This window comes from Dermochelys coriacea, chromosome 9 (genome assembly GCF_009764565.3).
Source record: "Dermochelys coriacea isolate rDerCor1 chromosome 9, rDerCor1.pri.v4, whole genome shotgun sequence".
In the NCBI taxonomy this organism is placed as follows: Eukaryota; Metazoa; Chordata; order Testudines; family Dermochelyidae; genus Dermochelys; species Dermochelys coriacea.
Genome location: NC_050076.1, coordinates 103,517,105 through 103,533,256, shown reverse-complemented (window position 1 = coordinate 103,533,256; position 16,152 = coordinate 103,517,105). Strand labels below are relative to the sequence as shown.

Here is a 16,152-nt window from a genome sequence, read left to right as displayed (position 1 = left end):
GTTTTTTCTGAAGTAATAATTCTAGGTGGGCTGAGGGGAAGGTATCTGGAGTCAAGGCTGGCACATTAGTGTTTGATGTTTGGTTTAGAGGCTGAAGAAAAGTTGGGATTCTGGTATTGACTTGGGTTTGACTGTACCAAATTCTTGGGAACCACTTTTGAGATTTCAATAGAAAACGATGGCTATATCAAAGACCTATTGTTATTTGTCTAATTAGGGGTAAACTGATTTTTCTAAGGTATTGATTATTTGAAATTTGGAAATTTTCCTCCAAATTTGCAACTTTGTTTTTCCAAAATTCCAAATTTTTGAAACTTTGGGTGCACTCCCTGATCCATTTGGGTAGAGGGTTTATTCGTTTAGAATTAATAATGTCCTGTTCCCATGAGATTTCAGCTTCACCTGAACTGGAATTTTAAAGTGGGCTCCTTCTGATTTGGGGGCTGACATAGAACTATAGGGTGGCTGCAGATCTGAGGCTAGCAACCTTCAAGGCACAATGCAAAACACATGTATTTTGTTTAGCAATGGAGTCATTACTTTTGTTCTTTTGCTGGGTTTTGTATGTTAATTTTTATGATCAAAGCACCTGGCTGTTACAGCAATAGTTGCTGTAGAAATCAGTAAAATAATATCTTTCCTGGGCCATATGTTGCAATATATTTGTCTTCTATTCTCCCTTTTCTGTAGACTTATGGAACTCAAATACGCATGCAGTTGGTTTTGTTGTTCATAAGTTGCTGTTCTGTCCAAGAAACTATCAGTAGCAAATGTATTGACACCGTCAAGAGCAAGAATTTCACATCAGTGCCAGTTACTGAAATGAAGAGTCTGAATGGTCTTTAAAAACCACCCACTCCAGAACTTCATAACGTAGCTAGAAAGAATTGCTCTGGGCTGAAATCTAGCATAGTAGAAATTTTTTTCTATCAGTAAGCAGATTTATTATACAGAACTGGAGAAGGAAAAGTGTTCTTGATTCATAAAAGTGCATTATTTATAATGTAAAATAGCTCCAACCCTTTTTTTTTTTTTAACTTTAGACGAGGGCTTTGTTTATTTTAAAACAAACAAACCTATGCAGGTCACTGGTCCCCTGTCCAAGTGAATCATTGTTGATATGATTTTTAAAAAACATATAATAGTCAGAATTCATATTTTCTTTTAACAACAGGATAGTGGATATCTATTCGGAGAGCACTGCTATACAGCAGATCCCAGGTTTAAACTTGCAGTGTCTGTTTTCCTAATGTGGCAGGAAAAGCTGTTCTCTTGCTGAGTATCCTCTGAATAATTCCCGGTATTGATTCAAAATAGTTAGGTGCTTTCATGCAGGATCATCTGTGATAAACAGTCAGTGTAATAATGATAGCCATTAGAACCACACTGCGGCAAGCCCAGCTGCTGGCAATCCACTGACCAAACAGTGAAGGCTATTGAATGACTTATATCACCAGAGTGTCACGCTTGTTCTGTGACTGTGTGCTGCCATAACCGTATCTTTTATACCACAAGGCCAGGCATGTTGGCAACAGCTTTCCAGGGAGTCAGAGTAAGGGCAGTATTCTTTGGTCTACTTAGAGCTGTGTGAATCCTATTCTTTTTAATGAAAAGTTGCATTAATATTAGTGGTTTCATGTCAAAATCTCATCCATTAAATGTCACTTGCCTGTGAAATCGATACAATGGCCTTTCCATGTTAAAAATATGACATTTTGAGCACACGAGTTTTGAAGCCACTTACGTTTGTGAGTGTGCCAATTATTTTGCTTGGAAATTGGTCATTTTCACTGAAAAATTATCCATTTTACAGCTAATAATTCAAGAAATGTAATGTTTCCCCCCACAACTTGAGCTTGATGTTTGTAATTAAATGCTGAATAATATTAAAATAAAGCTCTAGTTTAGTCTTTATTTATATAGTATGTTGCTCACTTCCTGTGATCTACTTAGTAAATGATACCACCTGATGCCTGGTTAAAAAACACTGTATAAAATACACAAAGCAGCAGATGCATTGTTTAGTACACAGAGTTGGCCCTAAAGCCTTTAAACACAAGTGTCAGCTATATCAAACCAAGTACCTTGCAGGAGAAGGGAGAAGGTGTTGCCAACACATTTCATGTGAGAAGAAACACAGAGCTCCCACAGTGGAGATGTGGTTTAATAGGTGTTATGCCCGTGTTTACAAAAATGTCTGAAGCTGTTGCAAAAACTTCCATTTCTCTTGCCTAAGGGTGGAGAGAACAAGTGTCCAGAGGAGAAGAGACTGACTGTGCGTGAGGTTTTCTGTGGATATGGTCCAACACTGCATCGATACTGATGACAAATACAAGCGTGGGTTATAATCCTGACAGATCGTAAATTACAGCTGCAGTTTGGATTTGAGTCTAAGTGCTTTTGCATTTAATTTAATAACCTAATTGACAGTCTCTCTGGCATATCAGAATTGCCCAGATGTTAAAGGTCCTTCGCCTGTTTTACTCTAACTACTAAGCCACCCAGTGCTGGAAGGCCCCTCCATGGCTGCCATCACCCCATTTGGGGTCCAAACCCCCTGCTGATTCAGGCATTGAGGTATCTCATAGGATCTGCTTTGTTGCCCCAATTGCAGCAGCTCTCGTGCTCACTGTTCAGCCGGCCAGCAGACCCGCTTCGTCTTTCTGGGCACTGGCTATTTCACTCCACATATCTCCCAACAGCAGTGGACCTGCCAACCCCAGCACCCAGCCTTACCTGGTCCCCCTCACTCCATTCCCCCACCAGCCTCACCCAGCTCCTCCCAGTCCCTCGCCCCAGGTGCTGCAGGGGCGGAGATGGTGCCGGACACCTGGTCACCCTATCCCCACCCCCAAAACCTGCCCTCACACACAGCAGCAGGCCTGAGCCAGCCCTATTTAGTTTGTCGGGAAGATTGTGCTAGCCATAGTAATTTACTAGCACGTTTCTCCTTTAGCTGTTTCCTGACATTTGCTTCTCCTGCAGTGATGTCTCTCTGACACACCTTTCTTCACTTGCTCAGAAGCTTGGTTTCATGCCCCAAAGAACCAGATATTGCTAATTGAACTATTTCCACTACCAAGGGGCTGAATAAACCCATGCTGGGAAGTAAAGGAGGTATGTGAAATGCACTTATTCCATTATATCACATCCTCGATTATTTACTATGAGTTTGTATTAAACTCAGCAGTGAATCAATCTCTGCTTCACACTGCAGCAATGCCAAGGCTGTGTATTCCATTGGTTGTACTAAGGAAACAATACTATTGTGAGTCACTGTGATAATTGGGCATGCAAATTTACCTTAATGGTGAGCTCAACTGTGAAAGGTGACAGTTCATAAATTGTTACAATAATGGTGATGGGAAAAGGTGCAAAAGACAGACTGATTTTGTACAAACAAAAAGGTCTCCTGACATACAACTCAAGGGTTGTGTTAAGATCATGCCAGGCAAATGAGAAGTGTGGGACTGGAAATCATTGTGCTAAAACTGATGTGTTGGAAATTAGGCCTGATTGGTGGACAGAATAATGAGAGATGGGCTATTCCACTATCACTCCCTTCTGGTGTCCTTAAAATAAAAGACCTGGGGTGGGGAGAAGAGAAATCAGGTGGGGACGCTGGCTGACTGAAAGAGATTGAAGGAGCAAGTTTTACCATCCTGGCTACCACACTGCTGCCTCCTGAAATCGTGGAATCTACGGTAACCTCGTCAGATCATCTTCCATTGATGAACTCCTAGATTTCCATCACAACAACAACAACCATGGCCCATCCATTTAACTCTCTCTAGAACACTCTTCCACTAGCATCAACTTCCTGGACACCATGATCAGCTTCAGCAATGGAACCCGTCAGATAACTATGTACGGGAAACCCACGGATCACTGCACCTACCATCATAGATTCAGTAACCACTCCGAACACATGAAGAAATGTGTTATCTACAGCCAGGCACTCAGATACCACAGAATAGACTCTGAGGAGAAAGTTTGAGATATACACCTTAACACACTTAAAACTGCCGTCACCAAGACAAGGACATTCCACCTGGGAAGTAGATCACATTATGGAATGGTCTACCCAAATACTCTGAGAGAACCTGCTTCAATACAGAAATAAAACTCTCTCCAATCGCACACATCTAGTTGTCACCTGCCACCCCACACTGGAGGCCATTGGGTATCATCAAACAATTACAACATGGGGGCCACATCCTGAAAGAAATATTTCCTGAACCCCCTCTTCTGACCTTCAAACAACCCCCCAGTTTCTCCAAGCTCATCATCAGAAGCAAGCTCCCCACAGAGCAGGAGACACCAACTCAAAGCAGTGCCAGACCCTGCCAGAACAATAAATGCAAAACCTGAAGACACACCTCCACTTCTACAATGATCAACAACCCCCACAACACACCTTTCAAGATCCATGGGTCCTTCATGTGCCTATCCCAACATGTGGTGTACCTCATCCAGTGCACTAAATGCCCCAATAACTCCTGTGTGGGTGAAACCCGACAATCACGATGCTCTCGAATGAGCTCTCACAGGAAAATGATAAAAGGCAAAAACACTCTGTTACCTGTGGGCGAGCACTTTTCCCAAAGCGATCACTCTACATCTGACCTCTCAGTCCTCATCCTCCAGGGAAATCTGCACAACACCTTCAAAAGACGAGCCTGGGATCTTAAATTCATAACTTAGCTCAACACTAAAAATCATGGATTGAATAGAGACACTGGATTTGTGGCTTATTACAACAATCTATAACCTACTACCCCCACCCTTTTTTCTCCTTGTCCCCCTGTGACTGGAAGGGTATAACAGGCCACTTCACCTTGAATGAGCCCCTGAAATAAATGCTAACTACTTATGCTAAACAGTCTGTCCCACCTTGTGTTTAGCTGTGGCACTCTGAGTCCATTTCCAGAGAAGAGCTTTGTGGAAGCTTGAAATCTTGTCTCTCTCACCAATAGAAGTTGGTCCATTAGAAGGTATTATGTCACCCGCCTTGTCTCTCTAATTACCCAGTACTTCACATTGCAATTGCTTTAACAGGTTTCCCTTCTTTTTTCAATCTTAAATAAAAGGTTTAAAAGGATTTGTAATGGTGTGTTTGGCATGGTACAAAGCAGACTGAGGTCTCTGTATCCTGACCCTTGTTTAAAACAGTTTAATATTGGGCAGTGACAGGGGTTCATCTTTGTCTTTGCTTTGGGACCATCTATTCCATCAAAATTAACACAACAGACTCCATGTCATTAGCAAATAGGGCTGGGTTGAAAGGACCTCCCAAGTTCTCAGCATCAGACATTGCTGATGACATCTGGTCATAAATAAATATGCAGGCTGCTGATGTGGCAAGGCTGCTGAATTTGAAAAGCCTTCAAGAGGGAAATATATACACACAATGCACTTGAATGGCTGACTTTGGAAAGCAGCTGCCTTTAGCCCCATCCTGACATCTGGCTACTTTCATAGCAGATGTTGGGCCTGATTCTCATCCACTCTGGTGACTTTGTGCTGCCCCAGTGAGAGGTAGGAATCCTTGGATGACAGCTATGTGCCAGGCCAGTGTAGGGGCATTCCTGGGAAAAGGGGGTGCCATACTGGTTGTTCCAGTTTGTGCTGGGAGCTGGTATGGTAAAAGCCATCTCTCTCCACTACCTGCTATTCTGCACCGGGCCCAGCTTGGCTGGAGCTGAGGACCTTGGCTGTTGTTCTGTGGATAACGTATACCGTGAATGCAGATGGAACTGACTTCTACAAGAGCTAGTGCACAGATACATCTTCAGTCCACAGGTGAGGGGGCTAGAATGTTAAATGGATTTATCTAAAATAATCTGTACATATTTCTTATCAAGGCCTGGCATTCTGTCAGTTTAAAACTAATCAGTTCCCCAGTTTGTTGTATTTGCAGGTGGTGATAAAAACATTTTTTTAGCATGAGAGATTGTATAAAAGCTTTGCAGCTTTCAGGATTGTTGTAAGCAGCCAAGAAAAACAAACAGGCACTTAGTATGTGGACTAAGGGGCAATCCTACTTCCAGCATATTATCCACTCCTTGTTGATGAATTCTCTCAGAGGAGAAAATCCAGTCTGCAGCTTTACAGAGCATTGAATACCAGTGGCACTAAATCTGGTGCATGTGTAGCATCAAGCCCAGAACTGCCTAGAGATTTTTCATACAGTTAGAAATAGACAAAGAGATTAGGAATAGCTTTTCTAGAAGGCCAGATCCTGAAATTATTAGTCTGTCCTTAGGTTTTAAGTGACAATGGGCTATGGGACTTGGAGAGGAGTTTTATATGAATAACAACTGCCAGACTGGGCCCTAAGGATTCACATGTGACAAAACAGACAGGGAAAATTAAATATTCTTAATTTATTATTTGTATTGTGGTAGCACCCAAACATCTCAGTTATGGCCTGAGACCCATTGTGCTGGATGTTGTAAAAACACATGGGATTCAAAGATGCTAAGGGCTTGTCTTTCCTGCATGGTTAGATCAAGGTATCACGTGGGTTTTCCCTTTGACTGGACTGCATCCATCCACCTGCAAGCATGCATGTGCACACACACACATACACACTGACACATACTTGCACACATGCATACTTGCACATGCACTTCTAGCACAAGTTAAGTGGGGTTTGAGCTCGAGCTAGCTGGCCTGTCAGGATATGTCTACGCTGCAGCCTTAAGGAAGTCTCCCAGCCCAGGCAGCCAGACTTGTGTTATCTGGGCTTATGCTAACATGGTGAAAATAGCAGACTTAGGTGCCTAAGTGCCTAAATCCTTTTAGAAAATGAAATAAAATTTATCATTTGGGCATTGCAATGCTGAGTGCAGCAAGGCCTGCATGTTGGTGCAAATCTGGGGCTAAGCGACTTGTCCAAGGTCCCAGAAAGCCTGTGGCAGAGCAGGGAGATGACCCTGGCTCTCTTGAGTCCCAGACTAGTGTCTTCATCACTTTCCCCCCTGTGAAACTTCAAACTGTGAGGGCTAATGGAGTCAGCTTCTTTCAAGCATTACCTGCCGTCGCAGCAATACATTCTTTCGTGCTGCTCATGCCACGTGGTACAGGCTGATTTAGATGGTTCCACTTGCAGTACTTGAGGTTTCCCTCCTGCCCGTGGGACATCCTGGGTTCAATGCTGCATTTAAAGTACAATGGATTATTGGATATGAAGTATTTGAGCATCAGTGAGTTTGTGTTCCTAGTCGTCTTGTTCTTCATCACAAGTTATTTCCTCAGACCCATCACAGGGCTATAACCACAGTGAGAGCAGGTCCCTGTTTTCTTAATCTGTCAGAGGTTCCTAGAAGCTAGAGATGAAAAAGACCTTTTTAATTCACCCTACTGTCCACGGAGGGCTGTTCTTGGTGCTCCATTTTCTATTGGGTCACCCAGTTTAGTCTGAAATATCCCAGGTGATGGGGCTTCCATCACTTTCCCTTGAGGGATTCTTCCTCCAACTAATAGTCCTTAGTGGCTTTTCTGAGACATGATTAGGGGTGTTCATTTGTACTTCATGGTATTGCAATCGTTGCGTATTTGACATATTTACTCTTGATAGTGCAACTCCCCTATTAATCTCACGATGACGAATTCTTTTCTTTTGGTGTTCTCACTGTTAATTATTGTACAGTGTGAAGTCGTGGCTTTTAGAGCTTTCAATGTGAGGTAATTCTATTTGTTTCTCCAGCATTTTGGAATTCCTGTATTCTAAACTTTCCTAGCACAAGGGCAGTCCCAACCTAATCTCACCGAATCTGGTGGATTTGTGGCTGTGAAAGCTCATCCTTTGCAAGTGCTAGAGAACCCCAAGTAGCATCTAACAGTGAAGCACTGGAAACAGAAGGGATTGCAATGGCCCAGAGAGCAAGACCTGGTAGGACCGGTTATAACGACTACTTAAATGTGAGTGTCAGATGCCATGGTGATGGGCATGGTGTAAAAATGTAGTTTGTTGAGTAGCTAGACATGAGTTGTTGACATTAGGGGGAAGATACTGGGCTGCAACGTGGCCCTGCACCTGACCCTTCCTATCATCTTCTCAAGTGTCCTGCATTTAGCCCTGATTTTTAAAGTTATCCCACGGTCTCACGTTGCCATTACAAAATCCTGCCCCAGGTGGGCATTGCTCATCCCCGCCCTGCAGCAGTCAGCCCAGCGAGCAGCCTGGCTTTCTGGTGGCAGGGAGTTGGAGAGCAGGGGTCTGAGCCTCAAGCTGCCCCCATCTTTGGCAGAAGGGGAGCCCCTACATGGGACAAGAATGACACTGGCGGCTTCACCTTGTGAATGGCACCTCTTGGCAGCAGGGACAAACTGCAGCCACAGAATCCGGTTCAGGCTGCAGCAGGGGGAGTGAGGCGCTGGATTGTTGTTATTAAATCACTGTATTAAACCTTGTGCTAATACTGATAACTAAGGCTCAGATTTTGTCATTGATATTACTAATAAAAATCAGGGACAGGTCACAGGCAATAAACAAAAATTCACGGAAGCCCGTGACCTGTCCCTGATTTTTACTAATAATATCCCTGACAAAATGGGGAGGGAGGAGGGTCCAGCACCCACAGTGGCTGGGCTGTTGTGGGGTCCAATCCCCGCCTGGGCAGCTGGCAGCTGCAGGGGGCTCCGGCCCCCCCTCCCCGGGATGGGCTGCTGTAGCGGGGCTCCTGCCGCCTGGCATGGCTGGGCTGCTGGGGGGAGTGTTCCCCACCGCTCGGCGCAGCTGGGCAGCTGTGGGGAGTTCAGCCACCCATGGCGAGTGGGAGCTCTGGGGTCCCCCTGCTGTCCAGCAGCTAGGAGCTGCTGGGGGCCTCTGACAGCAGTAACTGAGAGCTGCCGAGCTGCCTCCTGACAGCTCCAGCCCCGGGGCAGAAAATGTCACGAAGGTCTGTGGAAGTCACGGATTCCGTAGCTTCTGTGACCTCCACGACTTCATCATAGCCCTACTGATAATCAATTATTAGTGTGAATTTTATTCGCTTTGAATTCTCTTAAGGTATTTACTTTTGATGAGTATGTAGCTCAGCTCAGAATCAAGGCTTATATTTCTAATATTGCTCCACAATTCCTGTTTTTTGCCTGAAGAGTTGCTTTGTGTGGCTCGAAAGCTTGTCTCTCTCACCAGCAGAAGTTGATCCAATAGAAGATATTCCCTCCCCCACCCTGTCTCTTTAATAGCCTGGGACCAACACAGCTACAACAACATTGCAAATATCTTTTGCAGTGATTCGTGAGAATATGGGCACAGAGGAATGTCTATTTTAGGGTCCAATCTTGCAACTGGCTCCGCATGGCCATAGAGATGTGCCTGGGTGGAACCACATGCGGGACAGGGTCTTAATTATCATTTAAACTAGCCCGTCTCCTCTCCCCACTCTAAATAATGTTAATCATGTAAAGCAATTCTGTTGTGCTCTTAGGAGAACTGTACTGGTGCACATATTTTTTTAACGAAATAGTGCGCTCAATAAAACGTGTACCACGTTTGGAGGGTCACTGCCTGGGGGTTGAGAGGATACTCCTCATGCAAACCCTTATCCACTAACCCATGTTCGTACTGTAACTGTTCTGTGCAATTCAAGGGCTGTCCATGATGAGTCAGTGCACAGCAAGGTGGTGCATGAATCCACAGCACACTTGCCAGCCACCCACTAACTTGCCGTGTGGACCGTACTACACTAAAATGCCTGGACACACTCCCATTTCAAACAAAGTAGGTCAAAGTGCACGTTGGGATATAGAGTGTGCAGAAGCAAGGTCCACCCAGCAAGTTAGTGCACGGCAAACTGGTGTGCTGTAGATTCACACCGTGGGTGCTAACTTGCCATGTAGATAAGCCCCAAGGAAGAGCAATATTTTAAAATGTCTTGAATACGATGATCTCTCTTGTTAATATCTCTGGCAGAGGCACCTCCTGACTGGAACCCCCTCTGAGGACAGGCTGCCGCATGACAAGTTGCCTGCCTCAGTTTCCCTTCACAGGTACCCCAAGGACCTACACCAGGCTCTCTTGCCTCAATAGTACCCCTCCTAGGGACTGGTTTCCTACAAAGCTGAATGTAAACAGTTTGGAACAAAAGTCACAAAACAATGTCCGTTTATCACTCCAGTGCAAGTAGTCATTAAAATCCCATGCCATCTCGTCCACTGCTGTCACACCCACTGCTTCTGACATGTGCCGACACAGCCAGACTCTTTGTTAGTCCTCTTCTGTCCTCCTCCCAGGACAGCTGCCATGCAGCCCCACTCTTCCCAATGGGAACCCCACAGACTCTCTGCTGATCTCCTGCCTTCAACTTTCCCCCAGGAAGCACCTTCTGGTTCTGGCAGCTCTCCCCTGCCCCTTTTCTCACTCTCATTCAGGCAGCTCTGATTCTCTCACATTCTCCATGATCCTTGCCCCCCAGTGCTGTCCTCTTCCTCTTCATTAGCCCAATGGGAGCACCTGCTCTGGCATAGGGGAGCTGGGCCCACTTCTTTTCTGGGGCCAGCCACCCTGTGACAATCTTTGTGGTACATGTGGGTGTCAGTACAAAGTGCAGACCCATTTGCTGTGTGTGTGCGCTAACATACGCTACTGTGTGTGTGCATGCGTGCAGGGGCTGGAGTTGAGATCTGGGAATATGTGCCCCGGTTTCTGTTACAAGAATTACTTCTTTTGCTGCTGACATTTGTGAAAGATGAACATAAAACAGATCCTCCTACAAGATATTTCAAAACCCTTCAGTGATGCGATAATGTCTGTATGATGAGATGTGCGTTAGACTTTGTTTAATGCTGAGGAGTTTAAGGTTTAAATTGTACACTTGTGTCTAGTGCTTCATCTGAAGCAAAAAAGTGATGAAGTTATACATGTTTTCAAACAGATACTGTCTCATGCTAAGCACAGGGACATTTGGGTGCCATCTATACAGTATGGCACTTGGAAAGAACATAGTCTTTAAACCAAAGTGTAACTGGTACATACTTAATTTCCAGTTTAGCTGTTAATCAAGAGCTGCCATTGTTTGATTTGTACACTGATTTGCAATTGTTTGATTGTACAGAGCACTCTTCACTTATTACTGTGAATATGAAAGAGGTATATGGATGTAAACACCAGAAAGTGCTACAAAGCAGACATAACTAAACCTTCCTGGAATGAATGAATGAATTCTTAATCAATTGATTTGTAGAGTCATTGATTTGTTTGAAGCTTGGAAGGGACCATTATATCCTGTACTTTGACCACCTGCATATGTCACCCAGCTACCCCTGTTTTGAGCCCAATAATTTGTGTTTGGCTAAAGCATGTTCCAGAAAGGCAGCCAGTCTGGATTTGAAGACAGACATTAAGAGATGGAGAATCCACCACTTCCTGTGGAAGGTTGTGCCAGTGGTTAAAGATGAGGGTTATGCAGAAGAGAATTCCAGAAGATCGGAGCCAGATGTGTGAAAGCCACTTGCCACATGCTTGGATACTGAACAGGGCACAGATAGTAAAATGGGCAATATACTGGTCTTGAAAGATGCTGGACAAGTCAGGAAATAAACAGGAAGAGATCTGAAATGTGAGAGGGAACCAAGGTATGCCGAAAGTCAAAATCCAAGCTAATCTGCTCCTCAAGTGCCTGGGTACCCATTGGAACGGCATCATTTAAAGGCATTACACACAAGCTCTGAGGTGTAAATAGCAGCTGTATTTTGAATAGACAGTGAATGAGAGAAAGTTGAAGCAGGAAGACTGACTGCAAGATGGCTACACCCACTCAGTTGAAAGCAATCCAGAGCATGGAGCAAAACTCTGACTGGTGGCTTCGTCCGTATCTGCTGATTTTGTGAATCCTGAACAGTTGGAGTGACAATCTCTGCAGAGCAAATCAGAGACTAAGAAACAAGAGACTTTGGAAGGGTACTAATTATTTATGTAACTCCTAAATGCTGCTACTGAAAGTTTTCACTTTAGCTGATTTGCCTTCTTAAATATCCGTAAAACTGCTGGAAAAACACCATACTATCTGCCATAGAAAAGTGCCTTTGTCCAGTGGATAATTGTAGACCCTAGCCATCTTCCTCATATTTTCACTTGCTAGTTCACAGTCTGACTGAAGCTGAAGGATGAAAGCATACGTATGGAAGCAGGGGCAGGTGACCCAAGCCACTGCCTGGGGTGCCGGGCTTGCGGGGTGCTAGCCTGGGGGGGCACCGAGCGCGGGGTGGGGTGGGGTGCTGGTTTTGTTGTTAGTGACAAAAGGGAAAATGGAATGTTTGAAGTGACATGGTTCAGGTGTTCCATATGTGGATTCATTTTTCTCTCATCTCCAACTATGTTCTGGACCTTTGTAGAATCCTGTGGAACCTTCCAGACTTTCTGAGAACTACATTTTCCTTGAACCTCCTAGAATTGTGTCAGCGATGCCCCCGTGGGTATAGGGAGGGCGATGTGTTGCCAGTCAGCCAGTGAGATACAAGAACGAACTGAAGTGAAGTGAGAGCCCAGCTGTGATATTGTGAACCTTGTTTTATTGTGTAATTGTGAAAGTGTACTTGTGTTTTAGGACTTGAAGAGTGGAAGTAGTGACTAATAAAGGACATATTTAATGAGATATCTATTGAATCCCTATCTATGCACCAATATAAAATAAATACTGTTATTTCTTTTGCCATGCTTAACATGCAGTGTTTGATGACTTTCCAAGACAACATAGACTTTTCCTCTCCCTCCTGTCGTCTGTTTTCCCCCACAGAAAATAAAAGATGCCCCCAAAGAAGCCTTCAGGAGCTCAGTACAGGAAGTGGAAAGCTCAATTGCAATCGAGAGCCATGACAAAGAAAAATCTGGTTTACATGAAAAGGAGAGAAACAATCAAAAAGAATCAGCCTCACATGATGACAGAAACAGCAATGAGAAAAATTGCACACCACAGATTGATACATCAGACCCTGCTTTGTGGGTGGTGATCCTAAACTCTGCTGATATCGATGACACAATTTTGAACGGGCTGGGCAAAAGTGAGGGTATGACGTTTCCAGTAAATGAGCAGAAGTGACACTTCTCAAAGTCACAATGCGAAAGAGTGGTCAAGAATGGTGAGACACTGAATCGGCATTGGCTAGTTTACTCAAAATCAATGGACAGTGTTCTGTTTCTGTAGCAAAATATTTGACAATAATTCCAAATGGTTGTTTGCACTTTTCGGATACAGTTACTGGCATAACTTAGCTGATGATCTGAAGCAACATGAAAAGTCACTTGGCCATTTTATGGCCTACTCCAAATGGATGGAGGTTGAGTCCAGGTTCAAGCTGAATAAATGCATAGATGCAGAAACCCAGCACATTATTAATGTAGAAACCTAGCACTGGAAGAAAGTGCTCAAGAGTCTGATCTCAATCACCCTCTTTTTTGCAAAGAATAATTTTGCTTTCTGGGGCTTGTCAGATAAGTTGTTTACTGAACATAATAGTAATTTCCTCAGTTTGATAGAGCTCCGTAGGACATATGACAATGTCATGCGTGAGCACCTATGTCAAGTAGTTTGTAAAGAACTTATGGACCATTACTGCAGCAAAAAAATTTAAAACGACTTGATGGACCTTATGGCAAGGAAGGTGCTTGATAATATATTGATGCGGCTCAGCAATGTGAAGTACTGTGCTGTAATAATGGACTGCACTCCTGACAGCCCCGGTGAAAAGATGTCATTTACAGCAAGATTTGTTGACGATGAGGATGGCTGTATCCAAGTAAAAGAACACTTTATCTGTTTCCGGTCTGTGGACGACTCTACTGGAAAAGGCCTAACAGAGCAGTTTGTGAATGTTTTAAATGAGAATGAAATAAAGCTTCCGGACTGCTTCAGCCAAGGCTATGACAATGGCGTGAACATGAAGAAAAGAAACAGTGGTGTCCAGGCAAGGATCCTTTCGCTGAATCCAAGAGCTTTCTTCATGCCTTGTGGCTGCCATTCTCTCAACCTGGTTGTGTCAGATGCAGCATTGCCAGCTTTAGATTCAGTATCTCTCTTCAGAGTACTGCAAAGGAGATACGTCCTGTTTTCAGCATCAGCTATCAGGTGGAAGATCCTCACAGATAATGTTACAAATCTGATCTGAAGCTGCTAAGTGACACTCGCTGGGAGAGCTGCATTGACAGCTTAAGGCCAGCAAGGCATCAAGTGAGGTTTATGATGCCCTGATGGAACTGGCGCAGTTGAGTACAGCCGAGGCTGGAATCTGACAAGAGGCACAAACCAGTGCCTCTTGGCAAACCAGATCACTGCCTTCTGGTCTCAGTTGTGGTTTGGCACAATGTTCTCTTCCAAGAAAATATTGTAAGCAAGGCATTACAAACTCAGTCGTTGGGCATTGCAGCTGCTACTACTTTGAGGAGAATCTGGCTTCATTTTATTCTGTCTGACAGAGACAATGGATTTGAAGATGCCATCACTGCTGCCAAAGAAATGGTGGAAAACTTAGGAGTTGAGCCCATCTTCAAGGAAACTCGTATTCACCAGAAGAAGAGACAGTTTGATGATGAGGGAATGGGGAAGCTCATTGACACTGCACAAGTGTCCATCAAAGAAAGGTTTGGACAAATGAAGAACCACAGAAAGACCTGGGTGGGTTTGTATGGCCTTAGTAAGCTGCCAGCAGACAGGAACTCTTGAACAATTCTATGGACCTTCACTGGATGCTGATGTATGGGGAATGTTTGGACCTCAGTGATAAGGACCTCTGTGTCGAATTGGACAACATCCGTCACGTTTTGCCACACGGGAACCACTCTCCTCTCCAAGTTCTCCAGTTCATTCATGATGCAGAGCTGAAGGATACTTTTCCTAATGTGTGGATAGCTTTGAGGATTCTGCTCATACTGCCTGTCACAGTTCCAAGTGGTGAGTGCAGCTTTTCAAAGCTCAGGCTCATTAAAACATATCTTCAATCGATGATGGCCAATGAGAGAATGACATTGCTTGCTATTTTATCCCTTGAAAGTGCCATTAGCCAGTCTTTGGATCTCTCTGGCTCTGTGCTTCAATTCGCGGGGGCAAAGGTGAGAAAAGTGACCTTTCCACCATTCCAGAGGACATGCTTCCATGCTGATGATGCTCATAAAAAAATAATGCATTAATTAAATTTGTGGCTGAACTCCTTGACGGGGGGGGGGGGAGAATTGTATGGCTCCTACTCTGTTTTACCCTCATTCTACCATATATTTCATGTTATAGCAGTCTCAGATGATGACTCAGCACATATTGTTCGTTTTAAGAACACTTTCCCTGCAGATTTGACAAAACGCAAAGAAGGCACCAATGTGAGATTTCTAAAGATAGCTACAGCACTTGGTTCAAGAATCTGAAGTGCCTTCCAAAATCTGAGAGAGAGATGAAGTGTGGAGCATGCTTTCAGATGTCTTAAAAGAGCAACACTCCCTTGCAGAAATTACAGAACCTGAACCACCAAAAAAGAAAATCAACTTTCTGACTCAGATAATGAAAATGAACATTCATCGGTCTGCTCTGCTTTGGATGGTTATCGAGCAGAACCCATCATCAGCATGGATGCTTGTCCTCTGGAGTGGTGGTTGAAGCATGAAGGGACATATGAATCTTTAGAACATCTGGCACGTAAATATCTTGTGATGCCGGATAAGCTATTTATTTCCTTGGTATCCTTTCTTATCTTATTTTAGTTTAAGAACATAAGAGCAGCCATCCGGGGTCAGAGCAATGGTCCATGTAGCCCAATATTCTCTCTCTGACAGTGGCCAATACCAGGGCTTCAGGGGGAATTTACAGAACAGGGTGATTGTGGAGAGTTACACCCATGTCTGCCCGTCCGGGCTTCTGGCAGTCAGAGGTTTAGGGTTGCCCTGAGCATGGGGTTGCTTCCCTGATTGTCTTGGCTAATAGTCACTGATAGACCTATTCCCCATGAACTTATCTTGTACATTATTGAATCCAGTTATACTTTTGGCCTTCGCAACATCCCATGGTAATGAGTTCAACAGGTTGTATTAACCCTGCTTCCTCTTTATGTAATTGTGTTCTTGTGTTGTGTGAAGGGGTAAAAATAACACTTCTCTATTCACTTTCTCTACACCAGTGATGATTTTATAGACCTCTGTCATATCCCTGCAACCCCAATCGT

General features: G+C 44.1%; 1 protein-coding gene across 5 annotated transcripts in view; it reads left to right on the top strand.

Moving 5' to 3' along the window:
* HTR2C (5-hydroxytryptamine receptor 2C) overlaps positions 1-16,152 on the top strand; it is a 435,189-nt gene that overhangs the window by 25,544 nt on the left and 393,493 nt on the right. The window lies entirely within an intron of this gene.